The sequence below is a fragment of the Schistocerca nitens genome, chromosome 12 (assembly GCF_023898315.1).
Source record: "Schistocerca nitens isolate TAMUIC-IGC-003100 chromosome 12, iqSchNite1.1, whole genome shotgun sequence".
NCBI classification, from domain to species: Eukaryota; Metazoa; Arthropoda; class Insecta; order Orthoptera; family Acrididae; genus Schistocerca; species Schistocerca nitens.
In genome coordinates, this window is record NC_064625.1 from 118798933 (window position 1) to 118813361 (window position 14429).

Below are 14429 nucleotides of genomic sequence, written 5' to 3' on the forward strand. Positions count from 1 at the left end.
CGAATGCGAGTCCAGTGTTAAAGCTGTGAGGACGGGGCGTGAGTCGTGCTTGGTAGCTCAGTTGGTAGAGCACTTGCCCGCGAAAGGAAAAGTCCCGAGTTCGAGTCTCGGTCCGGCACATAGTTTTAATCTGCCAGGAAGTTTCAGATCAACGAACCATCGATATGGGCTTTCGGAGCCCACTCCTGTATCCTCGATGACTGCACGACACAAAGGATGACTGCACGACACAAAGCCTCAGTCTTCGACTGGGCCCGTCAACACCGACATTGGACTGTTGATGATTGGAAACATGTTGCCTGTTCGGACGAGGCTCATTTCAAATTGTGTCTAGCGGATGGACGTGTACGTGTATGGAGACAATCTCATGAATCCATCGACCCTGCATGTCACCAGGGGACTGGTCCAGCTGATGGGGGCTCTGTAATGGTGTGGGGCGTGTGCAGTTGGAGTGATATGGGACCCATGATACGTCTAGATATGACTCTGAGAAGTGAGACACGTACGTAAGCATCCTGTATGATCACCTGCATCCATTCATGCCCATTGCGCATTCCGACGGACTTGGGCAATTCCAGCAGGACAATGCGACGTTCCACACGTCCAGAATTGCTACAGAGTGGCTTCCGAGTTTTAAATACCTCCGCTGGCCACTTAACTCCCCAATCATGAACATTATTGAGCATATCTGGGATGCCTTGCAACGCGCCATTGAGAAGAGGTCTGCACATCCTCAATATTCGTACGAATTTACGAACAGCCCTGCAGGATTCAGGCTGCTAATTCCCTCCAGCACTACTTCAAACATTAGTCGAGTCCGTGCCACGTTCTATTGCGGCACTTGTGCGTGCTCGCGGGGATCCTATACAATATTAGGCAGGTGTACCTGTTTCTTTGGCTCTTCAGTGTATTAATAAATCCACTATATTGATCATTATTCCGGTTGAGTGTAAATAACGTAGAAACTCCAGAATGAGATTTTCACTCTGCAGCGGAGTGTGCGCTGATATGAAACTTCCTGGCAGATTAAAACTGTGTGCCCGACCGAGACTCGAACTCGGGACCTTTGCCTTTCGCGGGCAAGTGCTCTACCAACTGAGCTACCGAAGCACGACTCACGACCGGTACTCACAGCTTTACTTCTGCCAGTACCTCGTGCAGGAGTGCTAGTTCTGCAAGTTTCGCAGGAGAGCTTGGAAGGTAGGAGACGAGGTACTGGCAGAAGTAAAGCTGTGAGTACCGGGCGTGAGTCGTGCTTCGGTAGCTCAGTAGGTAGAGCACTTGTCCGCGAAAGGCAAAGGTCCCGAGTTCGAGTCTCGGTCGGGCACACAGTTTTAATCTGCCAGGAAGTTTCAACGTAGAAACTGTCTGACCTAGCGATCGTCAGATAACCATTGAGTACTTTTTCTGCTAAGCAGACCTCTTCCTGATAAATAGGGTAACGTAGATGGCTCATGTCTCACCCGAACCGCGTCAAAAACGCATTTTTTATTTTTTCGTCGAAGTGTTGACCATTCCACTACTGTCACCTTTATTTCCGACCACCAAAAATTAAGAAGAAATCGGCCCCCTTGTGAACTGATTAATGCTTAAGTTTGTTGTTACTCGCTGGACTTCAGTTAACAGCGTATTCTAAACTCAGCAAATATGGTCTCTCTCTCTTCTTTTTTTTTTTTTTTTTTTTTTTTAATGAGGAAATATGCACCTCAGCTTTTCGCTAAATCGCAGAAGCGCTGTAACAAATACACTGATTAGCCAGAATATTATGATTGCCGACCTACTGTAGATCCAGGCGATAGCAGCGTCAGCTGGCGAGGAATTACTGCTAGTCAGAGACACGCGCGGTGAATGTGGTATCAGAGAGCGTGCTGTCCGTGTGTACACTCCTGGAAATTGAAATAAGAACACCGTGAATTCATTGTCCCAGGAAGGGGAAACTTTATTGACACATTCCTGGGGTCAGATACATCACATGATCACACTGACAGAACCACAGGCACATAGACACAGGCAACAGAGCATGCACAATGTCGGCACTAGTACAGTGTATATCCACCTTTCGCAGCAATGCAGGCTGCTATTCTCCCATGGAGACGATCGTAGAGATGCTGGATGTAGTCCTGTGGAACGGCTTGCCATGCCATTTCCACCTGAAGCCTCAGTTGGACCAGCGTTCGTGCTGGACGTGCAGACCGCGTGAGACGACGCTTCATCCAGTCCCAAACATGCTCAATGGGGGACAGATCCGGAGATCTTGCTGGCCAGGGTAGTTGACTTACACCTTCTAGAGCACGTTGGGTGGCACGGGATACATGCGGACGTGCATTGTCCTGTTGGAACAGCAAGTTCCCTTGCCGGTCTAGGAATGGTAGAACGATGGGTTCGATGACGGTTTGGATGTACCGTGCACTATTCAGTGTCCCCTCGACGATCACCAGTGGTGTACGGCCAGTGTAGGAGATCGCTCCCCACACCATGATGCCGGGTGTTGGCCCTGTGTGCCTCGGTCGTATGCAGTCCTGATTGTGGCGCTCACCTGCACGGCGCCAAACACGCATACGACCATCATTGGCACCGAGGCAGAAGCGACTCTCATCGCTGAAGACGACACGTCTCCATTCGTCCCTCCATTCACGCCTGTCGCGACACCACTGGAGGCGGGCTGCACGATGTTGGGGCGTGAGCGGAAGACGGCCTAACGGTGTGCGGGACCGTAGCCCAGCTTCATGGAGACGGTTGCGAATGGTCCTCGCCGATACCCCAGGAGCAACAGTGTCCCTAATTTGCTGGGAAGTGGCGGTGCGGTCCCCTACGGCACTGCGTAGGATCCTACGGTCTTGGCGTGCATCCGTGCGTCGCTGCTGTCCGGTCCCAGGTCGACGGGCACGTGCACCTTCCGCCGACCACTGGCGACAACATCGATGTACTGTGGAGACCTCACGCCCCACGTGTTGAGCAATTCGGCGGTACGTCCACCCGGCCTCCCGCATGCCCACTATACGCACTCGCTCAAAGTCCGTCAACTGCACATACGGTTCACGTCCACGCTGTCGCGGCATGCTACCAGTGTTAAAGACTGCGATGGAGCTCCGTATGCCACGGCAAACTGGCTGACACTGACGGCGGCGGTGCACAAACGCTGCGCAGCTAACGCCATTCGACGGCCAACACCGCGGTTCCTGGTGTGTCCGCTGTGCCGTGCGTGTGATCATTGCTTGTACAGCCCTCTCGCAGTGTCCGGAGCAAGTATGGTGGGTCTGACACACCGGTGTCAATGTGTTCTTTTTTCCATTTCCAGGGGTGTAGAATGGGGAAGGCGCGCCATCTATCTGAGTTTGATCGAGGGCAGATTCCGATGAGCGGGAGGCTCGGGACGAGCATTTCGGACACTGCACGACTTGTGTGGTGTTCGAGGAGTGTTGTGGTGAGTGTTTTCAAGACGTGGAAACCAAGCTAAAACCACCTCCATACGTCGTGAGGTTAGGCGCCCTCCCCTCATTACAGATGCCGGACGTCGTAGGCTGGGCAGACTGGTAAATCAGGACTGGCCGTGAACTGTGGCGGAACTAACATCACACTTTAATGCTGGGCAGACTGCAAGCCTGTCGCCGGCCGCTGTGGCCGAGCGTTATTAGGCGCTTCAGTCTGGAACCGTGCGACCGCTACGGTCGCAGGGTCGAATCCTGCCTCTGGCATGCATGTGTGTGATGTCCTTAGGTTAGTTAGGTTTAAGTAGTTCTAAGTTCTAGGGGACTGATGACCTCAGATGTTTAGTCCCATACTGCTCAAAGCCATTTGAATCATTTGCAAGTCTCTCTAAACACACAGTGTGTAACGTCCCTCTTTCCTTCTATCGACAATGTTAGAAATATATAACCGTGTAAGCATGTGCCCAAGCAATTGGAATAAAATTTTGAAAAGGCTGTCGTTCCGAAGATTCAATATAAAGCCGATAAATGAGGGGGAGGTTAACAACAAGATGCCTTCTAAGACAACTTACTCCGCCTACTTAATTACTGTAAAATTTAATATGGTTGTTCGAAAGGTTTGTGCTATCATTCACGTGCTGTGCCAACGAGAAGCGGTACCACGTGGATCGGAACAGAATAATAAGAGTTACTGAAATAATTATAGCGAAAAGAAATACGGTCGCTTGCCCAATTGGGCAAAATTTGTGTTCGGTAGGTGAATTAATGAGCCGAACAGCCAATGTCAAGAATTACTCGAACACGCGCAGCAACAGAGGGCTGCACGCACGTTAGCAAAAGCAATTGAAACATTTACGTAATAAAGCGAGAAAGAAAATAGTTTCCACTCGGAGTATCATTTACTAATAGAGCTGAAATTTTGAAAACACTTAGATTAATGGTTACTTACTGTTGTAAGTGACAATGGCGCTACCTCACAATAACGTCTACTATTTTCGTATGAATTTTCAAAAATGACAAAAAATAATTAAAAGAAACTGTATTAACTTCTGAACAGGGAAGTAGAAATTATTAATTACTGTATCAAAAGGTAATTATTATACTTTAGCACGACTGCAAGCCAAAATGTGAACCAGAACTTTACTAACAACAAATTACAATAATCACTGATATTTGCACTCACTCATTAATTCTACGTACTGCATTTGTTCATAGTGCCAGCAATCATTTTAATTTGATTATGTGATTTACTATTTGCAACAATTAGATCGCCTCAGATTAAAGTTCAAATTTAACGTTAGTGAGACTGAAATTACTGAATGCTTTAAGTTCAAATCTTTAATCTAACTGAATCATTTAGTTCATAAGCAAAATTAACTGGCACTGCAATTTTCATTTTTCATAAACGGTACTCGGATTATTGTAACAATAGGACAACACAGGAACCTACTTGGTGAATGATTCTAGGAGAATCACGGGTAAACAGTTTTGATTAAGCTATGGTAATTATTCATTCGCAAAACATCACAAAGCTGAGTTGACAATAAGCTGTGATGAAGCTATCTTACTTCAGTCCATTCTCGCCATGACGAAGATACTGCTGCTGGCTCCTTTCCCTGATAATTAGCGAGCACGGGAGTTATTGGCAATGATATTGGCGTGGCGGGTTCTTGATGTTGGTGCAGCCAATATTTCCACCGCCCACGCTCATCACTTGCCTCGTGCCGCTAAACAATCAGTCCTCCAGTACAGTGCACGCCATCCATGCGTCCGCACTTCACTACGTCTCACACCAGAGTTCTCTCTCTGTGTAGTACGCGCTCTGACGTAACATCCTCCCGCGTCCAAAGACGCCGCTACTCCAAAGATACTTATTCGTTGACAAAAACCTAACGTTTGCCTAATATTCCCTCAGCGATTACTCAGCTATATTTACATAATATACATAACTGATTACGCAGCAAAATAAACAAATTCATTCGTACATCGTGTACATACAAATTTACATAAAGATAAAAGCAAGTATGTATACAATAATAAATGGTCAAAGAGCACATCGTTATGAAAGTGTTACAAGTGCACCGGACACCCCTATTGATGGGCCTCCGCAGCCGATGACCCGCGCATACAGGGTGTGGTAGATAAGTAATGAGACTCAGTCTAGAAAAACAAATTTATTGATCCAACTTGTACAAAACGTTAATATTCTTAAAAGTACTCGCCTTGGTCGTCGACACAACGTTGCCAGCGCGTTTTCCAAGCTTCATAGGCCCCACTGTAGTCCGTTTGAGTTATCCCAGTTAGTGCCTTCGTGACAGCACGTTGGATGTTCGGTATATCGTCGAAACGATGACCCTTCAGGCATCTTTTGACCTTCGGAAATAGGAAGAAATCAGGAGGACTCAAGTCAGGGCTGTATGGTGGCTGTGGCAAAAGTTCAACTCCAATTCGGGTCAAGTAGGAGGTCACGAGGAACGCTGTGTGCGCCGGAGCGTTGTCGTGGTGGAGACGCCAGCGTTGAGCAAGGTCCTGTCGCTTCCGTTTGACGGCTCTGTGCAATCGCTGAAGGACTTCTTCGTAGAATTCGGGATTGACAGTCTTCCCCTGAGGGACGAACTCTTTGTGAATTAACCCCCGCTTGTCGAAAAACACAATCAGCATTGTCTTGATGCGGGACTTTGACATTCTTGCTTTCTTCGGCCGCGGGGATGCCGGTGTGTGCCACTCCGAGCTCTGGGCTTTCGTCTCCGGGTCGTACTGGAATGTCCACGATTCGTCGCCTGTTACTACGTTGTCTAAAAAGTGTGGATTATTTTCCAAATCATTCAACATCTCACGGCAAACGTCCACTCGTTGTTGCTTTTGTTCGGCGGTGAGCACTCGGGGAACCATTTTTGCGCAAACTTTCCTCATCATCAAATCTTGCGTAACAATTTGGTGAACCGTAAATTAATTCACGGAGACCTCATCGGCGATCATTTTGAGACTTAAACGACGGTCGGAGTCCAGGAGTTCTTTCACTTTGGCCACCGTTTCATCCACACGACTCGTTGAAGGGCGTCCAGATCGTTCCATGTCTTCAACGGATTCCCTCCCGTTTTTAAACTCATTAAACCACCAGAACACTTGAGCTCTCGATGGGGAGTCTTCTTTGTAGGCCTCCGTAATCATAGCAAAAGTTTCCGAAGCAGTTTTGCCCAAGCGAAAGCAAAATTTGATTGCATACCGCTGTTCTATCGAGCGATCCATCTTCAGCGTTTTCACAAGTGTCACGGGCACACAAACAACGTAATACGCGAAGCTCGACCCTCACTGCACCAGAGCTCCGACGCGACTGCGAACCGGTTCTATTGTTGTTAGCTCAGATCCCCCACCACGTGACGTACAGGTGGAGACCGCCCTGCGACCGACTGGGGCGCCGCGCGGCGGCCAGTCTCATTACTTATCTACCACACCCTGTATGCCAATGTTAACCCCACGACATCGGCAACAATTACTGAAATGCGGACGTGACTATCGGAACTGGACGTTGGCGCAATGGGAGAGCGTTGCACGGTCTGAAGAATCCCGATACCTTTTTCATCACGCCCACGGGAGGGCGCGAATCCGTCGCCTTGCAGCGAAACAGCTCTTTCACGCTTGTTCTGCGGAATGGAGACAAGTTTGCGGCGGTTCCATTACACTCTGGAGAATGTAATGTTGTTGCATTAATTTGATTTGAAAGCGGTGCTGATATTCAAGACCGTAAAAGCGGTTTAAAAGCTGTGAGCTGTCTGGGGAAGTTAACCTTTCATTACTGAGCAACCGTTTCACCTGGTATCCAGTCTAGCTTACCGAATTACCAACCAGACTAACATTAATTATAATCTTTTAATAGTCATACGACAACCGGTGATATATATATATATATATATATATATTCTTTTTATTTAAATTCTCTTATATATATATATATATATATATATATATATATATATATATATATATATATATATATATAAAAAAGAGAATTTAAATAAAAAGAAATAAATCAGTTTATATTTGGAAATTTATTTTATCATTGATCATTGAAATTTCAGCATATTAAACTTGATTCATAACTAAACTGGTGTCTTATTTAGGATTGTGAAAATGTGAGTTTGTAATCCTACCGAACACATCAAATAGGGAGCCAAGATTGGGAGACTACATAGAACACTGCATTCATAAAATATCACGCGAAGAACGTTGAAACATATGCAAGAGGAAATTAACCACAACCAACTGATTCAATTTTCACCCAAAGAAGTTACGTTCGTAGCGCAATCCTGTCCGTCATGAAATTACCACACACTGGTACACTAAATTCATACTAACTCTCTGTGAAATCTTCCCGAAAAGAATAGCTGAGGGCTGCTTTGATGATTACACCACATGCTACACGTGGTCAACTTGGTTTACGCAAAGAGTGTAACTCGACAATAATTTTGATAATTGAAATAAATTACATCGAAAAGCAATTTACAAAAGAAAAACCTCGAACTGTTTACTATCGTCTTACTGTGAACCTGATGGGTCAAACAGTTATATAAGTACGTGGTATTGGTCTCACAAAGTACACCCCACGTGGGTTGAACATAAAGAAAAGTTGCTATATTGAAAAATATTGTCAAGACGAGACGTTAGAATCTCACGCACATTCGCATTTAAGATTGATGATCATAGTTAGAGTTACTGATCAACACGTGGTTCCACTTTACTCACAAAGTAGTGACAAAGTAACTACTGGAAGATATTCTGAACTTCACACACGAAATACACTGCGTTGCAATTCAAGATAACATTAGATATTTTAGAGCTAAACCTGAAATAAAGGTGATTAAATTTTCAGTTAGGCTGGACTTAAGAAATCCATTGTCCTACAGACTTAGCAGACACGCGCTTACCCGGAGATCTTACCACTTCAGACGCTCGCCGCGGACAGACTGACCTGGTCCCTTCCTGAGGGGTGCCTCACAAATACAAACGGAAGTGACCAGAGAGGCAGCTTCCTATACCAACATGACAAGGGACATACAGGACGATACTAAGAACAGAAACCTCTCTGCTTTTAGAAAGCGTAGCTACCTGAACCGACGTTGGTCCTACTGTTCTCTAGCAGACAGGCTTGTCTGCTACCCTCAAGCATGCAACTAGAAATACATTTGCTCATTCATCCTCTCACACAGAAGGGAAGGGGGATGACAGTATCTTATCATATACCGTATATAAAAGAAAGCGGATGTAGGTTCCGTATGAGACTGTGTGACATGAATTACATATAAACTGTGTTTTAAAGTGTAGTAGTGTGACAGGTCGTTCTTGTTTATGTGTAAAAGTAACACGTTTCACTGCTCAGTCTCCTCCCAGATAGTCAGAAACACCACAGTAAATTTAGAAGAGGAATGTATGCCGTAAATGACAACAGATTTACGAAATTAACATGAAAGGAATCCAACAGAGAGCTTTCAAGAACATTCACTTGGGCATCCATGGGTGCCGCGCGGGATTAGCCGAGCGGTCTGGGCGCTGCAGTCACGGACTGTGCGGCTGGTCCCGGCGGAAGTTCGAGTTCTCCCTCGGGCATGGGTGTGTGTGTTTGTCCTTAGGATAATTTAGGTTAAGTAATGCGTAAGCTTAGGGATTGATGACGTGAGCAGTTAAGTTCCATAAGATTTCACACACATTTGAACATTTGAGCATCCATGAGTCCAGCGGAGCTCGTGCAAGCCACGATGACAGCCACGTTGTATCATACAATGGTTACGATCACGCACATCCCTTCATGAGGATCATGTTTCTCGAGAGAAGTGGCATTTTTCAGCAAGATAATGCTCCATGTGACACGGCCAAGAGTTTGATGGAGTGGTTCGTGGAACACAGTGGCGAGTTCCAGTTGATGTGCCGGCCCAGAACTTGGCAAATCTGAACCAGATCCAACATAACTGGGATAAGATTGAACGTAACGTCAGAGCCCATTGCCCCCCTCCCCGGAATTTACGGGAATTACGTGACTTGCAGGTACGGTTCCAACTCCCTCCAGCGACCTACCAAGGCCTCATTTCTTCCATGCCACGATGTGTCGCCGTTTTTATTCGTGCCATAGTTGGATGTGAAACGTCCCCTTTTTAAACAACTATACTTGACTGTCCTTAAACTGACACACAATATTTTTTTAGCGCAACGCAATCTGACTTTAAATAATCTCTACAAGAGAATGGCCCTGACTAACATTAACCTGTACTTTTCACAAATCACTTACCTCACAAAAATCTTGGTTACTCCCACTACTGCAATACAGCACGCGCCACTACTGCCAGCTAAATAAAAGATTCAAACTATGGAAGGCACTAACTACTGATAGGGATAGTTAGCAAATGAAAGATATTAATAGAGAACAAACGTTGTATTTACCATAATAGTCATCATATATATATATATATATATATATATATATATATAGCAGTTCATGACAAATTTCAAAACTCCGCCATCTCTCTCCCCACATCCACCACTGCTGGCGGCTCACCTCCAACTGCGCAACGCTACGCGCTGTTCACAGCCAGCTGCCTAATGCTCAACACTACAATGGCAGACAACAATGCAAACCAGCCACATACTGCACACAGCACAGCCAGTGATTTTCATACAGAGGTGGCGTTACCAATAAAAAAACCTAAACAGCCTACTTACAGATGTACCGGCTGTTAGATAGGTGGTGCCCAAGTGCCCAGGAAATTTGTGCGAATTGATTAATTCCTTTTATAAAAGTTGTTAATTGAGCTGAAATTAACGCTTAGCTAATGGCACCATTTGTACGTTTACCGTTCGCACTTTACCTGTAAAAACAAACGTTCCTCTGCGATGATATTTTAGCCCTCCATTTCTATACTGTAAAATTGTACTTATCCATTCAAAATTTTGACTAAGGTAGATGAATGGATGAAGTCAAAGCGATCTTTTTTTTTTGTCATATAATCTTTATCCGCTGTCGAAATACTAAGGTTTAAAGTCGAGACAAATGTAGCATGTAAAAATCAGTTTTAGGTGAAGTGAATGAGCGGAAAAGGTTTAATGTGATTCAAATAAATAATAATTGATTCCTCCGACCGAGCGAGTTGGCGCAGTTCTATGTACTGACTTGGCAGAAAATCCTTAGAAACTTTAGTCTTATGTCAAAGCGGTAGGTGGATCAAAACAAAATGTCCAGACACTCTGTGACCAAAATGGTACTGAAACAGAGGACGACAGACTAAAGGCCGAAATACTAAATGTCTTTTTCCAAAGCTGTTTCACAGAGGAAGACTGCACTGTAGTTCTTTCTCTACATTGTTGCACAGATGACAAAATGGTAGATATCTAATTAGACGACAGAGGGATACAGAAACAATTAAAATCGCTCAAAAGAGGAAACGCCGTTGGATCTGATGGGATACCAGTTCGATTTTACACAGAGTACGCGAAGGAACTTGCCCCCCTTCTTGCAGCGGTATACCGTAGGTCTCTAGAAGAGCGTAGCGTTCCAAAGGATTGGAAAAGGGCACAGGTCGTGCCCGTTTTTCAAGAAGGGACGTCGAACAGATGTGCAGAACTATAGACCTATATCTCTAACGTCGATCAGCTGTAGAATTTTGGAACACGTATTATGTTCGAGTATAATGACTGTTCAACTAAACTAGAAATCTACTCTGTAGGAATCAGCATGGGTTTCGAAAAAAACAATCGTGTGAAACCCAGCTCGCGTTATTCGTCCGCGAGACTCAGAGGGCCATAGACACGGGTTCCCAGGTAGATGCCGTGTTTCTTGACTTCCGCAAGGCATTCGATACAGTTCCCCACAGTCGTTTAATGACAAAGTAAGAGCATATGGACTATCAGACAACTTGTGTGATTGGATGAAGAGTTACTAGATAACAGAACGCAGCATGTCATTCTCAATGGAGAGAAGTCTTCCGAAGTAAGAGTGACTTCAGATGTGCCGCAGGGGAGTGTCGTAGAACCGTTGCTATTCACAATATACATAAATGACCTTGTGGATGACATCGGAAGTTCACTGAGGCTTTTTGCGGATGATGTTATGGTATATCGAGAGGTTGTAACAATGGAAAATTGTACGGAAATGTAGGAGGATCTACAGCGAATTGACGCATGGTGCAGGGAATGGCAATTCAATCTCAATGTAGACAAGTGTAATGTGCTGTGAATACATAGAAAGAAAGATCCCATATTATTTAGCTACAATATAGCTGGTCAGCAACTGGAAGCAGTTAATTCCATAAATTATCTGGGAGTACGCATTAGGAGTGATTTAAAATGGAATGATCATATAAAGTTGATCGTCGGTAAAGCGGATGCCAGACTGATATTCATTGGAAGAATCCTAAGGAAATGCAATCCGAAAACAAAGGAAGTAGGTTACAATACGCTTGTTCGCCCACTGCTTGAATACTGCTCAACAGTGTGGGAGCCGTACCAGATAGGGTTGATAGAAGAAATAGAGAAGATCCAACGGAGAGCAGCGCGCTTCGATACAGGATCATTTAGTAATCGCGAAAGCGTTACGGAGATGATAGATAATCTCCAGTGGAAGACTCTGCAGGAGAGACGCTCAGTAGCTCGGTACGGGCTTTTGTTGAAGTTTCGAGAACATACCTACACCGAGGAGCCAAGCAGTATATTGCTCCCTCCTACGTATATCTCAAGAGACCATGAGGATGAAATCAGAGAGATTAGAGCCCAGAAAGAGGCATACCGACAATCTTTCTTTCCACGAACAATACGAGACTGGAATAGAAGGGAGAACCGATAGAGGTACTCAAGGTACCCTCCGCCACACACCGTCAGGTAGCTTGCGGAGTGTGGATGTAGACGTGGATGTAGTACACCGGACTCGCATTCCAGAGGACGACGGTTTAAACCCTCGTCAGTCCATCCTGTTGTAGGTTTTCTGTGATTTGCGTAAATCGCTTCAGGCGAATTCCGGGATGGTTCCTTCGAAAGGGCACGGCTGACTTCCTTCCCAATACGTGCCTAATCCAATGGGACTGATGACCTCGCTGTTTGGTCCCCTCCTCCCAAATCTACCTACTTAACTACCTACCTACCTACCAACCTGCCATTTGAGTTACTTTTGTTTTGGAAGAACCAGTGCACTTCGCATGAAACCACCGATACTCTCGTAAGAGACATACATCTCGTGGTGCACCGAAAGAGGTACATCAGGGAATTTACTGCATTGCAGCGGTCACTTGTGGCGTACAAAGCAACAGTCGGTATTGAGGTTGTGCTACGCGACGGCAGGAGCTTGTGACGTGTTTTGATTTATAATGATTATACTGATGCGATAACTGACACAGAAAGTAAGTACATCTAATGTTATTGTAACGTGAATTTGCGTTTGTATTACTGCTGTTTCGGTTGGTTGTGAAATGAATCCACTGGAGCAATATATATTGTATCATAAATCTTTAATTTTAGACCTTTTCTTCCTTGTTATTTAGGACTAAAATGTGTTTCAGGCAGTATGAGTTCATGGAAGTTTAGGGATCTGGGACTGTGTCTAGCAAAAATGCGAAATTACTTCCAAATACTGTATACCTCAGCAAATGATGTGTGGCTCAAAATTGTATATCCTGGTGGTTCCAAAGTGAAACCACAACTTTAAAACAATTTATTCTTTACTTTTTGCCAATATTTTATTGTATTTGTTGCTTACTATGATGATAGTTCTGTGAAAAATTTTAAAATTAGTTTTTTTAATGTTGTTTGGACTCTAAGTATTATGCAAGTCCTCATGGTGTTTTTCCTACATCTACATCTACATGATGACTCTGCAATTCACAATTAAGTGGCTGGCAAATGGTTCACTGAACGATCTTCATGTTACTTCTCTACCATTCCAGTCTCGAATAGCATGCGCGAAAAACGAACGCTTCAATCTTTCTGCACGTGCTCTCAGTTCTCTTATTTTGTTATTATTATTTCTCCCTATCTGGGTAAGTTCCAACAGAATATTTTCACACTCTGAGAAGAAAACTGGTCTTTTAAATTTCATGAGATGTTTTTGCCGCAGTGAAAACCGCCTTTGGTTTAATGACCGGCACCAAAATTTGCAGATCATATCCGTGGCACTCTCCCCCCTATTCCGCAATAATACAAAACGAACTGCTCTTCTTGGAGCTTTTCCTATGTCTTCCGTCGATCCTATCTGATGCGGATCCCACATCACGTAGCAGCACTCCAGATGAGGACGGACAAGGATACTGCTATCAGTCTCTTTAGTAAAACTGTCACATTTTCCAAAAATGCTGCCAACAAATCGCAGTCTTCCGTTTGTTTTCCCCACAACATTGGCATAAGAGCGGGGGCGACACACCCACAGGGGCCTGAAGGAGCGGCTGGGGCTAGAGATTCCGTTACTTCGCAGACACAAACACGTTCTGACGGGATACCAGCGAGGCGTGGGAATGACTTGTGTTCCCGGCAGTCTTGGCGGGCAAATTCCCGCGTTTTCTGCAAAATCATATTGGCTTGCTCAGGGGATGGCTCCATGACGTAGCAAAATCGGCGCAGAAATTGGCGCCAAGTATCTCCATTGGTGGAATAGTAGTGCTTCGGCTATAGAGTGAAATTATCCACTAGTTTTAGAGTTGCTGATTGGCATGTTTCACCACGGCCACTGTGGTGGGGGCGGTAATGTTCTGTGTTCGGCTTGTACGGGTGTTCTTGGTAGAGTCGACTCTCGCCTTTCGGTCGGAGTAGGTTACAAGACTGAGCTCTCGCTGCTCTGGACAGCCTGCCTTCCGTTGGCTGTCTAATATACTTTCATTTAATTGTAACTGTTTGACGAAGTTGCTGAAGTTTCGACTCCAACGTAACTTTCCGCGTACAGTTGGCAATGGAGCGTTCTGCGTACAAGCGGCCTATATTGTACGTCTTGAGCAGTTTTGGCTAAAGTTGACTGTATCGGAGTTACTGTGTGAC